Below are 20903 nucleotides of genomic sequence, written 5' to 3'. Positions count from 1 at the left end.
TCAGAAGACTCAGGGTGTTTCAAATGGAAAGAGGCCTGGAAGCTCTTCTGGGCAGGCTGTCTGGGAGGTGACAGAAGGGATGACTCAGGCACAAAATTTCCTGAGGAGAGACTGGGCTCCAAAGAAGGGACAGTCAAGGCTCTCCTAGGCATGGAGAACCCTCTCCACCACTTTGAATGCTGAGGGCAAACGGGGATCAGAGGGCACATACACCACAGCCAAAGCTGATAGCCCCCACCACTCCTGGATCCGAGAGGGGAGTTGGAACTGAGCTATCAAGCACCAAGGCTCTGAAAACCTTGTCGCTGACATCAAATCCTCTGACCCAACACCCATGCTATGGCTCAGAGTTGACCTGCTTCGAGATGGTCGTGGCCAAACCACTCAGGGAAACCATCGGAGTCAAGGTAAATGTATCTGTAGGCTCCAACATCTTGACTCCCAGGATCCTTGGACCCAACATCCCTGAAACCAGGGGTCAGATCAGAGAAGGAGAGATGGGAACAAATAAAGGCTGATGGTTCATGGATCCAACAGGGGACAGAACATGCAAAACCACCAGTTGAATCTGTTCCTTGAAAAATCTCATCAGCATCCTGTCAACCTTGGCCTCAGAAAGGCTGTGAGAGGACCTGTTGGAAGATGCCACAGAAGGCGGCCTGGAGATTGCCCTGGCAGATTGCAATAAAGGCAATTTGGGCCTTGAAGTAATTGGCTCTGGGGAGAACCTTGGAGACCGGAGCTGAGGGGAGTCTTCACAGACAATTGTACCCAAGTCCTTAGGATCCGATGTCTTGACGGTTTTCCGAGGAGGTTCAGCGGCTAAACAGAGAACTCTGTCTGGGTGCAATTTCTTCTCTTTGTGTTTCTTGGAGGGGGTTTGAGCCCCTGAAGTCAATGGAGTAACTGAGGAGGAAGAAGAGGATAAAAGACCCTTTAAAATAAGCTTATTCCTCCTATCAATAACAGTGAGCAGGTTGAAGTCAGCACATATGGTACAGGAGGAGTCCAAATGATCGGGCCCTAAGGATACTACACACTCCTTGTGGGCATCTGATAGAGGAATCTTATGCCCACATGTAGCATACTTTTTAAAACTAGCTGGCTTTTCTCACATAATGAAAAAGAAGAAAGCAAAACCCAAGGAAAGGAAAGGCAATTTTTTTGTTATACCAAAGAATGAAAGAAAGAAAGCTAGGAGCAGAAGGAACCACAAAAAACAAAAATAGACCAACACAGTTTCTCAAAATAGAAAAAGAGGGTTGGGTAATATTAGGAAGAAATACAATAGGGAATGGAAAAAATAAAAGAAAAAATTTTAGAAAACAGAAAAAAAAAAAAAAAAACAAAAGAGCTCAGACGATCACAATCCTGATGCTGATGGAAATATTGCAAATGAGATCTGAGGGGATGAGGGGAAAGCAGGGCATTATAGCCAGGGGTGGAGCTCAGATTTTAGGATTCTAGAACTGTAGTATACGACAACAACTTCAGATCAAAAAATTGTCAAGACAAAAGTTGGCTGATTATAGATCCATCTGAAGAATTCTGCTTGGTGCAGTGGATTGGGGCATCGGGTGATAAACCGATGAATGGTGAGTTTGATTTCAATTGACAGTGGTATGGAGAACCAATGCCATTCATTATACATCAAGATTAGGATATGATCTCTAGCAGCTAGAATTGTCCCAGTGCTAGGGGGTGTTTTAGTAGGTGAGAATCCCACAGTGCCAGGGCAAGGCCAGAGTCTGGTTGTCATCAGCTTTCACCTTCTTGCACTGCTACAAAAATGAAGTAAATTTTGCTCCAGACTAATTCTAGTGATCTGTTATGAATGCTATGTGCTATGAGTTGTGCCATTATGTTGTAATTTTTTATCCAAATTGCCCCATTCAAAGTCTCTGTTACCTCCTAACATCTAATTACTATCAATACTATCCAGGACCCCCAGAATATTTTCATTGCTCTTTAAGGGGAGATATTGCCTACATTGAGAACCAGTGGTTTAAGCAAAAGTAAGTCAAATGTAACACACATTTAAGTTACTAGTTACTAATAAAGTAATATATTACTATTACTTCATTAGTATTTTGAAAAAAAGTAACTAGTTATATTACTAGTTACTAGAAATTGTAATATATTACAGTAATATATTACATATTGTCATATATTACTCCCATCACTGGTCATGAAGTGTTTGAAATTTCCTTACTGAAGAGGGGATAGTAAGTATGTATGCTAAGCGATATGAGTCAAGGATGGAGGCGTTAGTTTCCAGCAGAATCCATGTGGTGCTAGAATCAAATGGGGCATTAGTTTGCTTTAGTAATTCTATGTTTATGTGAGATATCAGTAGCTGAACAGTGCCTCCACCTTGTTAAGACCAGGTCTTGCATCAGGAAAGTAGTCATAGCCTGGAAGAAGTGGTGAATAGAAGGGTTGTTGGCTTTAATCCATAATTCCATGATGGTAATAACGTGTGGGTTGCGCCATGCTTAGAACACACTTATTTGGCCTAACTTGTTCCTCATACTTTTGAACACTGATAAGCATGCAGGACAGTAGTTATTGCATGGACCTGGGTTAGTTTCAATGTTACTTTTTATAAATAGTATTTAGGTGAATTTTTGTAAAAAATATCAAAGTTTTAGATCTGTTTTGTTTGGCTGTTTACTAGAAGTAATACAGGGAAAGTGAGTTAGTGGTAAGTAATTTGTAATTGCTCTGTATTGAATTCTTGGAAAGAAAAGGTGATTTTTTTGTGTGGGGGAGATAATGATTGGAAGTTTATTGCAGTTGAGGTTTAAGGACGAGATGAAATGGGTGTATTCAGTGTAGAATTCTGAGGACAGTGATGGGTGTTAGTCATAAAAGTGAAGACTGAAAGGTGTAACTTTGTAAGTAGGTTTAAACAGAAATGATAATTTATAGTAGAAAATGCTGATTGTTCTTGATTTCATGTAGAACTGCAAGAAATAGAAATGGCACCACCAGGGTATAATATCATCAGGGCAGATTGAAAACAGAAAAAAGGCAGAAGGCATAGCCATTTTGTACTCAAACTCATATGAACCCTCACCTTATCTGCACACTGTACCAAACTTCCTGAAGATTTGACAGAAAATCACAAATTCTGTGAGGAACAATAAAAAATAAGAAGAGAGGCAAAATCAGGGATGTTCTGTAAAATCATGAACAGTTGAGAGATATGCAGTCATCTTTTATTACCTCTCACAGCCCTGAGATGAAACTCTGTAGCTATGACAACAAAAATGTCAGTACCATACATTAAAAAGTTTGTTTGTTTTAAGCTAAGATGTGATTAAGAGCTGAAAGTTGTAGAAATGCAGTAAGAACATTTTACAATACATGGGATATATATAGGGCAATTCATCTGGCATAAGTGACGGAATGGAGCTAGAAGGTTCTACAGAAGCACATCTGATGGACATTCTTGACTGACTCTGAGCAGCTCATTTCTTATAATATTAATAACAGATGAAAAGTAAAGGAAATCAATGTACTGGCAAATTGCCTGCATCCCACTGATCTATGCACTGCCCATGCCTCTTTACCTCCAGCTCTGAAGTGCCGACTTTGGCACATACAACTCTCCATTAATGCTTAATAAAGAAATAAACATAATTTTAGACAGTTTCTGTTCAGTTAAATTTGCAGATATACTAAAACATAAAGAATAATGAATGATTTGTCAGTCCAATGTGTGACTCAAAGTATATGATTCTAGAGTGTGGTGGTTTATTTGTTAATGAGAAAAATGAATCGGTCCACCATCTGAGCAAAGGCATGGCAATGGTGGACCAGGTAGACATCATGCATTGTAAAAAAAATCTATCTTTGCAATATACCCTCCTTCGTAATATAAACCTTAAATTCAAAACAGATTAAATAAGAAACAATCTCAACATTTTTAAAAGCATATTCTCCCAACCAGCCCCAAAGAATGGCAGTTTCAACCAGGGCAGACAGCATAAATTAAAAGGTTAACATTTAGCTAAGAGTTGAAGCCTAATTTCAGGTATTTTATCAACATTGTTCATAAACTACTTTGCATATTTATGTGCCAGCCGAACAACTGTGAGCTGTAGCATAATTACTGAGAAGCAGAGATATCAGTCTAAAACCAGGAGTCTCATTTCTCTGTTAATATATTTTGTGGCCTAGCAAATTTGCATTATGGAGTCCATGCTGAAGCTGCTCCAGTGAGTTTTATCACCTCAAGAAGTGAAGCTGTCACACTGACTAACTCCAGTCTGACACAGCTCAGTAAGACACTGTTCTCTGCTGTGCATCACTTCTTCTCTCATGAATTATAAAGAGCATTTTTGCCTTTTGAGCGATGCGTTTCTGCGAAGATTTCCTTCATTATTCCTGCACAGCCAGTTTTTTTTGCACAGCAGTCTGCTGATAACAAAGATCATTTTGAATTTTCTGATTAACTCCAGACTTTAAAGTTGATAGTGTTATTGTCAAACTTGTACACTGAACATTTGATTACTAAAATCAATAAGAAAACTGTTTCGCATTTTCTCTGTATACACTACTTCAAGAATCAACATTATTTTCATGTTCATGATAAAAATGTGAAAGGGTGTGCAAAGATATATAATGCATGCAAAAGGATCTTATAAGACATAATCCTGAAGGATGAATGTCTTTAGCACCCCGATGAACAGTAATATCCATTCCACACATTATCTTTCATTCTTTGAAAGTAGTAGCAGTTAATAAAAATTAAAAAAGTATAAAGAAAGAAATTAAAATAGTTGTTATAATGGCATATGGGATAAAATTATCAATTGCACCCATTTAACATCATCATCATCATCATTATTATTATTATTAGTAGGAGTATTAAGATGATATGCATATTTGCCAGAGGTATATACAGAAGTAAGAGCAGGGCCCCACTAAAAGTTTATTTTCTATAAAATATAATAACCTGGCTTGTTTATTTGAAATGAGTGGCGTAATACATGTAATAATGAATTTTGTAGTAGGTTCCATGTTTTCACAAAATGAAAAGAAGAAGATTTGTTTTTTTCTTTTTTGTAACGGCGTTACAATAAAAATGTCTGTTTATTTCACTTTCTATTTTATCACCAGCATGTGGACTGATGCCTTTTGTTATTTTTCAGTTGCGACACAGGCATAAAGTATACATTAAAATAGAGACTAAGTGAATTCATTACCTAGGTTTATATAGACAATGAGTTTTTCTCAGACTACTTAAGATATAACATACAACTAGAAAGGCTTCAGATTGCTTGATAAGCACAAAAATATGTACAGAAAATGTATCACAGTTGAGCAAGGATATGATTGCTTCCCATGATAAAGCATTACATCAACAACAAAGTAAAGCATCTAATTGGGTTAGTTAAAAATCACTACTGGTGGTATTAAGAGTAGTCTATGACTTAATGAAGATTGCCAAACCTCTTACAAAAAATATCACAGATGATGACTGATGAAAATGTGCTTTATATAAAACATGAATAGAAAACTGCAAATGTTCATTATGCACTTACATAAGTCATTAATGTGAGAATTAACTTGTAAAGAGGCAGTCACAAAGAAACTTAAGCAAAGTATCAGAAACAGAAGCACATTTAATCAAATGTAAGAAAATGAGCAGGAGGCAACCAGGTCGAACAGAGAAAATGAAACTGTGCTAGTGAAGAAATGTAAACAAACATTATAGGAAGGAGAAATGGAGGGAACAGCTAATCAACAAACAACAACAGAAAGTTATCGCAAGAAATGTAAATTCACAGCAGTACAGGTTAACCTAGAAGAACAAAAAAAACAAGTAGGCCGTATGGTGAATGCAAAAAAGTTTCAGTAGCTTTCATTATGACTCATCTTGTTACAAGCCATTGAAGAATCAGCTCTGTGAGTAAAAGTGAATGGGAAATTAACCCAATAGGGAAAAAAACAAATGCAAGTATTTTCTACAAGAAGCAACCACCTGTCCCCCCTGGAGGTAACCTCTCATACTCCCTCAACTTATACTGCATATATATATATATATATATATATATATATATATATATATATATATATATATATATATATTAACACAACAGTGGCGCTAACACAAAGAAAATACATAAAAAATGTATGCAGGAAGAACTCCTATCCCTCACACAACATGAATTCCGTCCTTCCCACAGTACTAACACTGCACTTCAAACCTATATAGATACTGTCAATAAAGGTACAGATAACAGCAAACTAGTCTCCTATTTATTTCTAGACTTTTCTAAAGCCTTTGACACAATTTGTCACAGTAAACATCTACTTCCACTTGCCTTATTAGGTCTCTCTCGGCCTACCATTCTATGGCTCAAAAGCTACCTATCCAGTAGGAAACAGTCAGTAAAATAGCACTCCACCCTCTCACCATACCTGACAGTCACCACCGGTGTACCACAAGACTGTATCCTTGGTCCGCTCCTCTTTAACATTCTCAAAAACACTCTCCACACATCCACACAACAGGTCTCCCTAATACAGTACGCAGATGACTCCACACTCATTTTCAGATTTGACAGCACTGTACACCTCCAGAACATTAGTCAGGAAGCTTTAACAGCCACTGAAACATGGTTTTGTAACTCACAACCCATACTCAACCCTAAAAACAAAAAACTACTACTCCCCCCAAATCCCTCTCCCATGGAAAAACAAAATTTAAAGTCCTACACCTTGTTAATACAATCACTGAAGTCACTTCCCATAGTAAATTATTAGGGATGATAGTGGATGATAATCTTAAATTTGACCTGCATATACAAAATTTCATCAAAAACTATGGATGCTTTACACAACTAAAGCTACACTAGCCACTACTTATCTCCTTCCAAAGTTTCTTTATGGTGTTCCAATCCTTACTAACTTTCAGGCATCGCAAAAATTAAAACTTGAGCAATGGTATAACAAAGTCACTATATTTGCAAATACCCCTTTCAGAACACACTACTGTATAGTACTAAAAAGCCTAAATTGGTTAGAGCTATCCCATCAATTAACATATACACAGTTTCTTACCAGCTATAAAATTATCCAGAATCCATCTGCTTATCCAGCACAAAATAACATTATACACAATTATGTTCCTAGTTGATCATTATGATCCAATGAACAAAAATTCCTGTGTGTCCACAAATCTGGGCATTGTTTGTACTCATACAATGTTGCTAAGGCCTGGAACTCATTACCTGTATCCATCAGATCAGTAGCCTCCCTCCCATCCTTCAAAACCATTTTGAAAGACTTCCTAGCCAAAAGCTGACTCTGTTCTTGCTCATCTCTAGGATAAACTGTATCCCTAAATGTGAAAAAATACCTATTCATACCTTACATCTGCTTACTCTCCCTTCTTTACTCATTTCCTTACTTTTATCAGTTTCTCTCTAAATATACCATAAGCCTGTTTTTTTTTCTCACTTCATATTGCAATTCCTATTTGTATTATACTGGCTTACCTTTAATTTCTCTACAAACTGGCTAAAACTTTTCTAACTATTAAATCATTTTTGTACAATTATATCTATTCTTAGCCAACGTTTTCATGTATCTAATTTGGTATAATTATTTAAACTGTGTTTGTTTTTTTGTATTATTTTTAAAGACTGTAAAATTATTGTTGTTAACATTTTTTGTAATACTTTGGAGCTTTTTTCTCCAGGCCTTCATGGAAAATGCATTCCTATCTAGTCGGACTTTCCCAGTATTCAAATATTAATAAATAAATAAATAAAAGGAAAATCTGTGATAACTGGTTGGCCACTGTTAGCATAAATTAAAAACCACACTGGCAGTGGTTTCCTATGGAAGACAGCAACTGAGTAGATCAACTTCAGCAATTTGAACTCAGCCTTACAAAACATCAAACTGCACTTAACAAGGTATAGGGAAGCTGCCACACTATTCTGAGGAAACCAAGAGAATCTGAGGGAAGGAAAACAGTCATATGTAGCTCACATTTTCAAACTCAGAATAGCATGAAAAAGAGATAGACAGTTTGTGATGTCCAGTTAATATCCTACCGGACTGCCACCAATTAATGTGACATCCAGTTAATATCCCACCGGAGTGACAACAATTAATGTGACGTCCCTTACTATCCTTGGTCAGTACCAAAGGAGCTTCAATCCTCACTACTGACTCCAATGTGGGACTGTCACTTAAACAGTATTAATATTTCACAATTTTCCCCTAAGGACACAACAGGAACATGCTCTATAAACTGGGACTGGACTGTATACTTCTGTTCACCTCTAATGTAACTCCTATTACACACTCCAGAGCAATGTGTCCCAGTTTAAGACCTCTGATACACTCACACTTAAATAATTTAAATCTCACACATCCAAACACTTCTGGGAAAGCCTGACACAGATTTCCAGCTGTGGCCCTTCCTCAAAATAATATGGTAATGTTGCTGCCAATCAAAATGTCTTCATGCCCTTCTAAAGGGGTGTCCAATTATGAGAATTAAATATTGAAACAAATAGTAAAAAATGACCTAAGCATTCAGGCTTTTGGAGTGGCCTGGGAAGTTATCAAGGCAATATAAGCACTCTCAAATAACTAAAGAAAAACACTGATTGTCCAGCCAAAATGTAAGTTAATAAAAATATTTAATATTGAGTAAAATGATTAAAAATATACAACAGTTATTCCCAATAAACAAACAGAACTCAATCACCAGGAAAATGAAATCAATATGGTATGTTAGAGATCCAAAATTCAGAAAAACTTTAACTGATCTAGTTGATTAGTTAAAATTTCCTAACTAACTAAAGAACACTGTCCTTGATCTAAACAAAATTACTACAACAGAGCAAAGGCAGGCTTACAGTAGTTGGTGAGTCCTTTTTGGGTATCCACTACACAGTTCATCTGTGATCAACTGACATCTGTAACTGACAACTGACTTATGACTACTGACTTCAGCAGGCTCTTTTATAGACTAGCCTAACTGTTAAGTGTTCCAGTTCTAATTTTCATTTCATATTTTTAAATTTAACCAGCAGCTGTTTTCTAAAAGTTCCTTCCTTTATTTTAGCTTTTGACAGTAACACATAGCAACTGTCAATATTCTGATGACATCATTTGCTGATCAGCTGAATCTGAGACAGTTTGTCTTTAGAATCTCTCTTCACAAACGTGCACAGTTAGAAATGTAAAAGGACACTGTTCAAGTCTTCAAAACATTCTGTTCAGATTATAAATCAACATGTAAGAACTTATTTACAATATCATAGCTAGTCATGCTGGCATACAATACACAGGACAATCTGAACTTATATACAAAACTTCAGCCAGGCATGCTAGCACAGATGACAGTGTCTAATTTCTTTACACTTCTATCCCCTATGACTCAAGCATGGTTTTCAAGTGACCCTTGAAAAATGACACTTGAGAAAAATGGGTCTGTCTGGGAATATCAACCCACTCCTTTCCTAGGCAATACATTTGCATTGATATTGTTAACCCCACTGCAGCATTCTTATCCTTCTGAGGAAACTTGGCTGAGCACAGCCCATACTCCACAATTTGATGCATCAACTTGCACAACAAATTCTTTAGTATAATCTAGGCTGGCCAACACAGGGCGGTCCTCCCAAAATCAACTTAAGTTTCTGGAATGCCTGTTTGCAATCTGTGGTCCACATGACCTCGTCCGGTTTATTTTTCCTAGTTAGGTCAGTAAGGTGTGCAGCTATTGTATTATAAATGCACACAAATTTTCTACAGTACCCCGCTGTCTCTAGAAATGTTCTCACTTGCTTTTTAGTAACAGGAACTGGCCACACTTTAATAGCTTCCACTTTCACAGGTTCTGGCCTAATCTTACCACTCCCCACTCTGTGTCCTAAGTAAGTGACCTTTGTCATACCCACCTGACACTTACTGGGTTTAACGGTTAGTCCTGTCTTTTTAAACTGGTCTGCAAATACCTGTAGCATAGTCTTTAATGTAGAGTTTAACCTCACCACAAGACCATTAGCCTGGGGATAGTAGAGGGTGTTCTTTAAATGTTTCACCCCACTTCATTTCCACAAACAAGTCAGCAGGTCTGACATGAAGTTGGCACCTTGGTCAGTCAGTATTGCCCTTGGAAAACCTATCCTGCTGAAAATTTCTAGCAAAGAATTTGCTACCTTCTCTACATCAATATCACCTGCAAAAGGAATATTAGGTACTATAGCTAGAAGTGTCAGACAGCAGGCTCTGGGCAATACCAACTGCTGTACTACCTCACCTTCCAGCTCCCCCCTCCTGCTTGAGCCTAAGGTGCTTCCTTAGCTATCTCTGTCAAGCTTTGTAATGTAGGGACTATATGTTGAGCCTGTCTCAACTCTATGTTTGTGACACTCCCAAGCTCCCCTTCCACAGAAAGCCTAGTAACTTCTTACAGCTGTACCTCACTGCCCCTCTGAGTACTATCACTCACCTCCATCCTTGCAGTCACCATGCCCAAGGGAACATCAGTACCTCCCAGCAGCTGTGGCTCACTTTCAGACTTAGTGCTGCAGGATAGCTCCTTCGCTGAAACAGCCTCCACACCAGTCCCAGCATCAGGTATGAGATCTGTCTGGGTCACCCCCAGGCTACTAGACCTACATGCCTGTCTCCAAGCCTGAATAGGTGTCACTGCATGCACACAAGACACTGCATCATCACAGTCATTCCTTATCAGGACATCTGCAAGAATATTCTCAAATACAAGCTCCCCCATGGCCATGGCCTGAACAGCTTTACCATGGAGTAAGAAAGCCAGGAGCTGAGCCCAGAGCTCACAGTTAACATCATGCTGTCTACATACCCTCTCACATATGTGAATAAAACTATAAAAGTCATCCCCATCCCTGTATTAAGGAAAAAGCTTACTGACCTTTACAACCTCTGGGCTCTAGTTATTCCCTTCCCCATTACCTACATGACCATGTTGAAGGGTAAGAAGCTCCACTTCATACCAGTGCTATCTCTCATTTGCCTTGGCTTCTAAACTCCTCAGTTTCTCTGCTGATTCCAGTTCAAGACATTGTATTCTGTCCTCAACCTCCCATCATTTGACTTCCAGTTCACATCGGCCCTGTTTCACCCTAGACTCCAGTTCCAGGCTTCTTAACTGTAGATAGATTCTCAGGTACTTCAAAGAAAAGGTGGACTGCCTTGTCCTTGCAGGCTGCAGATCCCCAATACAAAACTGGATATCATCCCAATGGATGGTCTGAGCTGAAGCAGCAGCTAGGGCTCAAACCATTGCTTCCGTAGTCAGGTTAGCATGCATCAGTCCTCTGGCTTCTCACTGCTTGGCAAATGTTTTTTTGTTAGCTTACGATAGTCTACTGGTGACATCTTTGCCTGATGTCAGCAGAAGATTATAGTTTCAATACCAGGCTAACCATAAGTGGGGATGTCAACCCCAACCCAGGCCCAAAACCATCCTGCCCAACTCAAGCCACTTTACCATAATCATTGAGCCATACTGCCCCACTAACTTCATCCCTGGTCAAATGACCAGCAAATCCAAAAATAATCATCTCTTACTACTAAATATCAATATTAGGAGTATTAAAAATAAAATACCTGAACTCCAGGCCACAATAGCACACTACTCTTCTGATATAGTTGCTATAACAGAAACCTGGCTAAATAAAATGAATGGTGCAGTGGTGCAGTGGTAGCACTGTCACCTCACAGCTGGGGTACCTTCTGTGCAGAGTCTGCATGTCCTCCGTGCATTTGTGTGGTTTCCTCCGGGTGCTCTGGTTTCCTCCCATGTTACAAAGACATGCTTCTTAAGCATTTCTCCCCAGGCCACCACTGAAAATTGGCTTTGTTCCAAGTCGGACTTTCCCAGTTAACAAATGTTAAATAAATAAATAAAATAAAATAAAAACATACCCGACTCAGAAGTTCTCCCAGCCAGCTATAACATCATTAGGCAAGATAGACCCCTTTGTAAAGGAGGTGGAACTGCCATATTGTATAAGACCAACTTTACTCAACAATCCCAACACTTATCCCACTCCCAATAATTGAGACATACTTATCTCACAACTCCAACTAAACACCAAAAAAATGCATCACCATCATAGCCATCTATATCCCAAGTGGCAATACTCCTGCTAGCATTGAAGACTTTCTATCCTGGTGCTCTACCATATACTCTCAAGAAACCCTCATTCAGGGTGATTTCAACCTAGACTGGTTCACCTGTATATCAGGCGCACCAAACCAAGCAATCTAATAAATCTCCATGGCTACCATCAGCTAGTCCAAATTCCCACTAGATGTGATAAAAACTCTAAAAGGGAATCCATCTTAGACTGGGTCCTAACTAACAACTCCACATTGTATCCCCACAGAGGCAGTCTCCCAGATAACTTAAGTGACCACAACCTAATATACATAATACACAGTAGAACAAGCCAATGCAAAACCACTACCTATAGATCCACAAGAAACATAAAAAATTTCTCTCCCGAGATCCTCAAAACTTTACTCTACAACTGCAATTGGACCCCTCTAAAAACCCTCCCACTTAACGAGGCTGTAGCCTACTTCAACAAAACATTTCTACAACAGCTAGACACTGTTGCTCCACTGTGCAAGGTCAAGGTAAGAACCTCACAAAACCCCTGGCTCAGCAAAGAAACCAAATGAATCCTCAAGTCCAGAGATGCTGCCTGGTTCTACTACCAAAGAACCAAGGACATACATAGCCTTACTAATTATCAAGAGCTGCACAACCATGCAAAAAAAAAATGCATTAGGCAGGACAAAACAATTATTATACTACCTTGCAAACTAAATACCAACACAACTCTCCAAAATTTTGGAAAAGTGTAAACCAGTTGCTAAAACCCACCCAAACAGCTACCCTCAAACTGACCACCACTGATACTAAAGTTACCATTGTAACTCAATTCAACTCCCACTTTTTGAACTCAATTCTATCCCTAATTTTACAGGACAATTTTATTTTATTTTATTTTACATTTGTTAACTGGGAAAGTCCGACTGGTCACATATCCATTTTCAGCGGAGGCCCGGGGAGCAAAGCTCCAATAGCCTGTCATAAAGAAATTACACACATCGAAACATAAGTTATGTATAGATTAACAATTCCTTTAGTAAAGTCAGCATACAGCATTCTAGTAGTAGGTTTATATAGAATATAAAATATAAACACACAAGAGAAACATTTTTTTTTCTTTCTAAATTAAGAGTACTCTCAATATTTTGTTACAGAAATAACCAGTGATTATTAAGCTTTATTGGAAAGGCTCACCCAGACTTTGCTACACTTTGTGTTTTGCTTGTGTTCTGCTTTTAACTGCATATTAAGACTTCAAAAGACCCCACAGCTCTGTCTCTTGTGAGTCAGGCAGAAATTAGAACTGATCAATTAAGGACTCGTACATAAGACAGAAGAGGTCACTTAAGGCTAATCATTTGTGAACTGAAGGGGTGGAGCTAGGAACTAAACCTTCTATTTAAGGGGTAAAATAAAACATTTCAGAGCTTTATTGGAAAGGCTCACCCAGACTTTGCTACACTTTGCTGTGAGGGAAAGGTTGGTTTGCTTTTTATTTGTTGTACTTTGTATTAGTTTATTGCCTTTTTATATTTTGAGTGCTGTGGTTTGTTTTCTTTACCTTGTGTTTTGATTGTTTTCTGCTTTTAACTGCATATTAAAACTTCAAAAGACCCCACAGCTCTGTCTCTTGTGAGTCAGGCAGAAATTTTTCCCTACCCCCCCCCACCCTGTCACTGTCATGTTCTTAAATACCACTGTCTTTCTAGTTGCCTGCCTCTTATGTTAATTTGACCATATATCTCATTTCCTCTCTGCTTTCACTGGCATTTGTGAGTAAGCACAAAATTATCATTGTGTGAAATCACCCCCCTTCAACTATTAAAATTTATGGGCCATTCTACTGTATTCCATAGTACCGGAATACAAAAGTGATCACCCCCTTTCAGTCTATCTTGCTGTTTTTAAAATAGTGACTCTCCACTAAAACTTAACTTTTTAGACAGGTAAAACTTAAGTTACCTACTTTCACATCTAACTCCTCCAGTGCAGTGTTTAGGATAAACCATTTTTTTTCATCTTACCTTTAAGCATCCCTGTGACTAGCACTTGCTCTAATACCTGATGGAAAGCAATAGGAAGCCTTAAACTGATACAAGCACTCACCTCTCCTTATTAATAAGGAGAAATTAATCATAGGCACTAAACAGCCTATAATTACAAAGTACCTTGCTAAGGTAAGGGAAAACAGCTCCTGTACTTTTCAAAAAAAAGCACCAAACCAGGCATGTCCAAGGGTCAGCTTCGATTGATTTCTCCTGTCCACCTGGTGAATCTGGGCATACTGGGGCAATGCAGCAATTGCCTCATGTACACAGGCAACCCTGTCCTCCTACCACCCAACACTACAACCTGTGAGAGATACACTTACATAGCCAAACTGGAAGCAAAGCTCTCTCCACCCAAGATTGTGCTAGACAGTTAAGAGGAGAAGGTTAACACCCACACTACACCTCAAGCAACACATAGCCCTTCTAAACTCACACCAACACCCACACATAGCAACAATAAATCCACATATGCGGAGGCCCTTAACTGTAACCTGCACAAGCAACAAGGACCTCTGAAGCTGAAACGCAAACAAACTCCAATCACAACCAAAGTGTCACATAGCTCACAACACCAGTGTGCCACCCAGCAATAGCCCCTAAGGCAAGACAACATACCTAACACTTTAGTCATAGGTGATAGTCAGGCACACTGATGTCCCACTCACCAGGCTGACCAAGGAGAAAATTAAAGTGAGCTGCCTGTCGGGTGCCAGGATCCGCCACATAACTCATGCACTCAAGTCACTCCACAAGTACAAATATGACTCTGTCATTGTCCATGTTGGAGTAAATGACTTGAGACATACCTCCCTGGACTACATGAAAAGAGACATGGAGGAGCACTTGGATCATGTGGCCCAGGCAGGTATGACCCTAGCCCTAAGTAGCAGCCTGCCTTCGCCCAGAATGATACCACAATATAAGGACAAAATGATTGACTTCAACAGTTGGCTAAGCTTCTGGTATCATTCAAAGGGGATCCAGTATCGGTCTGCCTGGGGTGACATGATCGACAGACCATGATGCTTTGCCAGAGATGGTCTGCACCTGTTGCCCCTGGGATTCAGGTTGCTGGCAAAGGCTCTTGCCACCCCATTGTGCCTTTTTTAGGCAAAGTTCAAAGGACAAAACCACCACCGTAACAGGTACAAGATGCAAAATCTGAAGGTAATGCTACTCAATGCTAGAAGTCTAAACCTCAAAATGCACTCTCTCGAGAAACTCCTAAAACTGGAGAACATTGATATCTGTGCATTAACTGAGACCTAGTTCAAGGCTCCAGAGAGCACCCCTGCAATACCAGGCTACAACTCTTACCACACTTTTCGGCCACCAAACCAGGATCGAAACACCAAAGGTGGAGGAGTGTCCATATTCACCAAGGATATTCACACCATCAGGTTAGTTGCCCAACACAATGTGTCTGAAATTCTCCAGGTGCAATTAACACCAGGTAAGACTGCAATCCAAACTGTAGCTTGATACAGATCCCCCACCATGCCCCAAGATTCTCACTACACATTTCTAAACATACTGAAAAATATTAATATACAACCAAACACCCTAATAATGGGTGATTTCAACTACCCTACCATTAACTGGGAAAACTACTCATGTACCAACACCTTTGCCCAACGGTTCTTGGAATTCATAAATTCCAATGCCCTGGATCAACTAATCCATAGTCCCACCAGGGGTTCCAATATCCTAGACCTGGTCATTACCAACATGGGAAATTGATGCTCCACACCTATGGTCACCCCCTCATTGATAAGGTCAGACCATAAGCTAATCACCCTTAACATCCACATCCCACCCCACCCCCCAGAAAGGAAACCTCCATAAAAAACTTCTCTAAAGCCAACTTTCTGCTACTCAAGTCAGAAGTTACAAACTTCATGACACCCATGCAGACGGGAACTGAAAGTTCGACTGCTGAGTCCTACACTAAGGCACTGTACGAGCACATCCACTCATGCATGGATTGTGCCATCCCAAATAGCACCAAGATGCTCTCCTCCAAAAAAAGGAAACCAATCTGGTGGTCCCCTGCCATAAACAAACTTTACAACAAAAGGAAGAAACTGTTGCAGAAAAGAAGAAAATCCCAGGATGCAAAAAACTCCCTTACCAGCCTCAGTAAGAAGCTGAGATCCCTCATAAAATCCTCCAAAGCTAGTTACGAAAATAAAATTGCCAAAGATTCCAAAGACAACAGCAAGGCATTTTATAACTATGTCAAGAATCTAAATGGCAGTGCTCAGATCTGCTCTGAGCTACAACAAAATGGCATTAAATATACTGATCGCAAGGATATTGCCAATATCCTGGCAGATCGATTCAGTGCCAACCTCACCCCCCTCTAACCCCCTAAATGGCCCATCTCAATGCCGGGAGATTGCCAAATTCCAGTAATAATGGCCACACAGGTAAAACATACACTCTCCAAAGCTAAGAATACAGCATTCATGGGACCAGATGACATCCCGGGCTGTGTATTACATGAACTACAAAATCAAGTGGCACCTCACCTAAGTGTCATGTTTAATCACACCCTCACCTCAGGCTTCATGCCCACTGAGTGGCGCACAGCTACAGTTATCCCACTCCACAAGGGGGGATCCACCTTGGATCCTGGGAACTACCGCGCCATCAGTCTGAAGAGCCTGATCTGCAAGGCCATGGAACATATTATCATGGAACTTATAGCCAAAGACATTGGCAACCTTAAAACACTGGGCCCCACCCAGTTTGGGTTCGTGAAGGGCCGATCTTGTTTTCTGAACCTGAATGACTTCTTCAAATCAGTCTTCAGAGCCATGGACGAGGGTAAGGCAGTCCGCACAGCCTATCTGGACCTCGCCAAGTCCTTTGAACCATCCCCCACTCTGGAATCATAGATAAACTTACTATGCTGGGCATTAATCCCTACATCACTCGATAGGTTGCCAACTGACTTACTGACAGAACCCACACTGTAAAAGTAGCTGACCAGCTCCAGACAAGTGGAGTACCTCAGGGTTTAGTCCTGGGACCTCTGTTGTTTGGCATCTACTTCTCTGAAGTACAGACCAACACTAAGGGACTCTGGCTAACAAAGTTCACAGATGACTGCAAACTGGGAGCCACTATTGAATCTACAAATGATGTTGATACTCTACAAAAGGGCCTTACAGAAACAGATGCTTGATGCCAGAGCCATGGGCTCAAGCTCAATGCCAAAAAATGTATAGTTATCCCCTTTGGGATGTATCCGTGAATTACCACATAGGTGGCAGTACACTAAACACTGAAAGTGTGATAAGAGACTTAGGGACACAGGTGGACAGTGGTCTCACCTTCAATAACCACATTGCCACAACAGTCAGGAAATCCTTCTATGTGGCACACCTCATCACTAAGCGCTTTTCATCCAGAAAAAATGAGGTCATCGTTCCGCTGTACTCATCCCTCATTAGACCCATTATAGAATACAGTGCCCCATTTGGTATGTACCTCTCAAGACATTTGCACCAACTGGAAAGGCTGCAGAAATACCTCACTAAAAGAATCACAGGCCTAAAGCAGATGACCAATGCTGACCGCATTAAAAAACAACAGCTATACTTTGTCGCATATCGTCTAATCTGAGGCGATCTCTGCTTAACATACAAAGCCATGTCAAACCCAGAGCTGTTGGACATGCTACACTTAAAGAAATCCCATGCTCCAGGGATCTAAACCTTGTCATCACAATAAACAAAACATGCTGGAGGGATAGGTTCCTGACCCAGAGACTCCCCAGACTCTGGAATAGACTGCCCATACATGTCAAGCAGAGCACCTCTTTGGCCCTCTTCAAAAAGAACCTTGATGACTGGATGGGAGAAAGGAAATTCACCCCAGGGATCATGTTAGTCACCCTGCTAGACAGGGGTCCAGGGAAGTAAATAGTGTGAGAAGAAATAGCCAGGGAATTGTTATGGCTAGGCTTGTATAGGCCCTAGGGCCGATAGCCTTGTACCAACCTATGAACCTATGAATCTATTTACAGTGAAAGGAATTAGGGGACCTTTAGTAGAATCCTTTAACATGGTATTGGTGCAAAATAACCTGGGGAGTAGCATGAACAAAGCCAATTGTTTGAGAAATGGGTTCTTAGGAGTTTTTTAAATTGAATAGTGGAGGTTATTTGGTTAGGTAGTGAGTTCCAGATTTTGGAAATAGTGCAGGCAAAGAGATTTGCCAGCATCATTGTGTGTCTGATAATGCTTATTAGGTTCTGAGAACTAGATCGTAAGGCTCTGGTAGGGATCTGGGTGTTAATTATATTTTGAAGTGCAGGGTTTTTTTTCTGGAAGGTAGAAGAGATTATGCGCTATTGTGAGTTCATTAAACAGAAGTAGTTGAGGTAGCTTGAGCCAATTGAGTTGGTTAAGGGCGAGACAGTGGTGGGATTTGTATGAGGTTTCAGTAGCAAACTTGGCTATTTTGTTATAACAAGATTCGATTTTGTTCAGATCACTCTGGCGGAGATTAGTAAGGATGGATATCCTCAGGTCCAGAGATACTGCCTGGTTCTACTACCAAAGAACCAAGGACATACATAGCCTTACTAATTATCAAGAGCTGCACAACCATGCAAAAAAAAAATGGAATTCCAACCTCACTATCCCTCCCACCACAAACAGTGCTAATACATGCTTTACCCTTAACACAGTGCCCACCAGCTCTATCAAAGTATGTTCTCCAAACTAAAAACCTCATCATCTGTAGCTGACCTACTCCCTAGCCACTTCTTAAAACTCACAGCAGATGCCATTGCAATCCCAGTCTTCACTCTCATAAACAGATCTATTGCTGAAAACTGTTCCCAAACTCGGGAAAATATCTCATATTACTCCCATACACAAAGGGGGTACCAGCACTGACCTTAATAACTATAAACCCATTGCAATAGTTTCCCCCCTGGCCAAAATTGTAGAAAAATGCATTCATACCCAGGTACTAAAATACCTCCTAGACAACAATATCCTGACCCCTACTCGACACGGTTTCAGACCTGCCCATAGCACCACTACAGCCCTCTTCTGCTTTACAGACACAATAAATCAACTCAGAAATAAAGGCCTGCAGGTGTCAACTCTCTATTTGGACATGTCCAAAGCATTTGACACAGTATCCCATCAAATCCTACTAAATAAACTAAACCAATATTACCTCTGAAGTCTACACTAACCTGGTTCTAAAGCTACTTAACTTACAGGTACCAGGCTGTGAAATGGGGGAAAATTCTCTCTAATCTCTGTTACCTATTACTACTGGAGTCCCACAGGGGTCTATCTTAGGACCCCTACTTTTCAAAATAGTCACAAATGACCTCCCTACCTCCACACAGCATGCATCTATTATCCTGTATGCAGATGATACTACCCTAATCTATGCTGAACAAAATATTCCCACCCTCCTGCAAACAACTCAGCTAGCATTCTCTGACATAGAAAATTACCTTACCAAAGCCCAGCTTATCCTCAGTCCTAAGAAAACACAGCTAATTATTATAACCAGTCCTAATAAAAACATCAGTAACAGTCAGTTCACCATCTACTCTACAAACTCTACTCCAATCACTCCAGTGACACAGGCTAAGCTACTAGGAATAACCATTGACTGCCACCTAAAATTTGATAGTCATCTCAACTTAACTATAAAAAAGTGCCTGGCAAACTGGGATCACTCTATCGCATTAAACCATTTCTCACCAACAATACAAGATCTGCCATTGCTTGCTCCCAACTTCTATCCACCCTACTCTATGCATCCCCCATTCTAACTAGTCTCAATAAAACTGATCTTAGCAAAATGGGGGCCTGCTATCACAGAATTGCTCGCTTTCCTGCAAATTGCCTATATAGACCTCATCATTGTACTGCATCAGATCCACTGGCTTGAACTGCCCAACCTACTAACTTATCCTCAGCTCTATCTCTGTCACTCTATATATTACTTCCCCAACAAGTGTCCTGCCCTCAAAAACCTTGTACAGCTACACTCAGCCACAAGACCTCTTCGATCATCAAGCAAACTATTACTAAAAGTCTCCAACAGCAATAATAGTTTTGGTGACTCACTATACAGTATTACAGTGGTGAAAAAATGGAACTCCCTCCCCATTAGCATACAAAACACATCCTCTAAAGCCTCCTTTAAAAACATCATCAGGGCTCCTTTAAAAACTTCATCAGGCAACATCTGAAGCAAAATAAAGAAACAACCAAAAGACCAGTAACCCAGTAGACTCCAGAAGTATTTTATTCACTCTCTTCACTCTCTGACGTCTCAGCTGGAATGCCTTCAAAGGAGAAAACACACCCAAAAAAACACTCCAAATAAATAGCACAATCAATTATTCAATAAAAATTCAATTAGAGAAAATCACAAGCATAATTTAAGGAGAACTCTCCATTTAAGTTCAGAATTCATGCCATTAGGTATAACAGTATCACATTTAAAAATATAGCTGGCTTTTTTATATAAAAGTTTATCCTTAAAATAAGTGTCAGTAAATTCACAATTATTACCATCCACTTTTTCTAAAATGGTGCCTTGTAAACCCACAGATGAACCCTGATATACTTGGTGAAAATAAACTGCCACAGAACTAGTTTCTTTAAAGTTTTCTATATCTCTTATATGCTCAAGAAGCCTTACTTTGAACACTCTCTGAGTCT

The sequence above is a fragment of the Protopterus annectens genome, chromosome 7.part0 (assembly GCF_019279795.1).
Source record: "Protopterus annectens isolate FY-2018-M chromosome 7.part0, PAN1.0, whole genome shotgun sequence".
Lineage (NCBI taxonomy): Eukaryota > Metazoa > Chordata > Ceratodontiformes > Protopteridae > Protopterus > Protopterus annectens.
Note: the sequence above shows the minus strand (reverse complement) of the source record.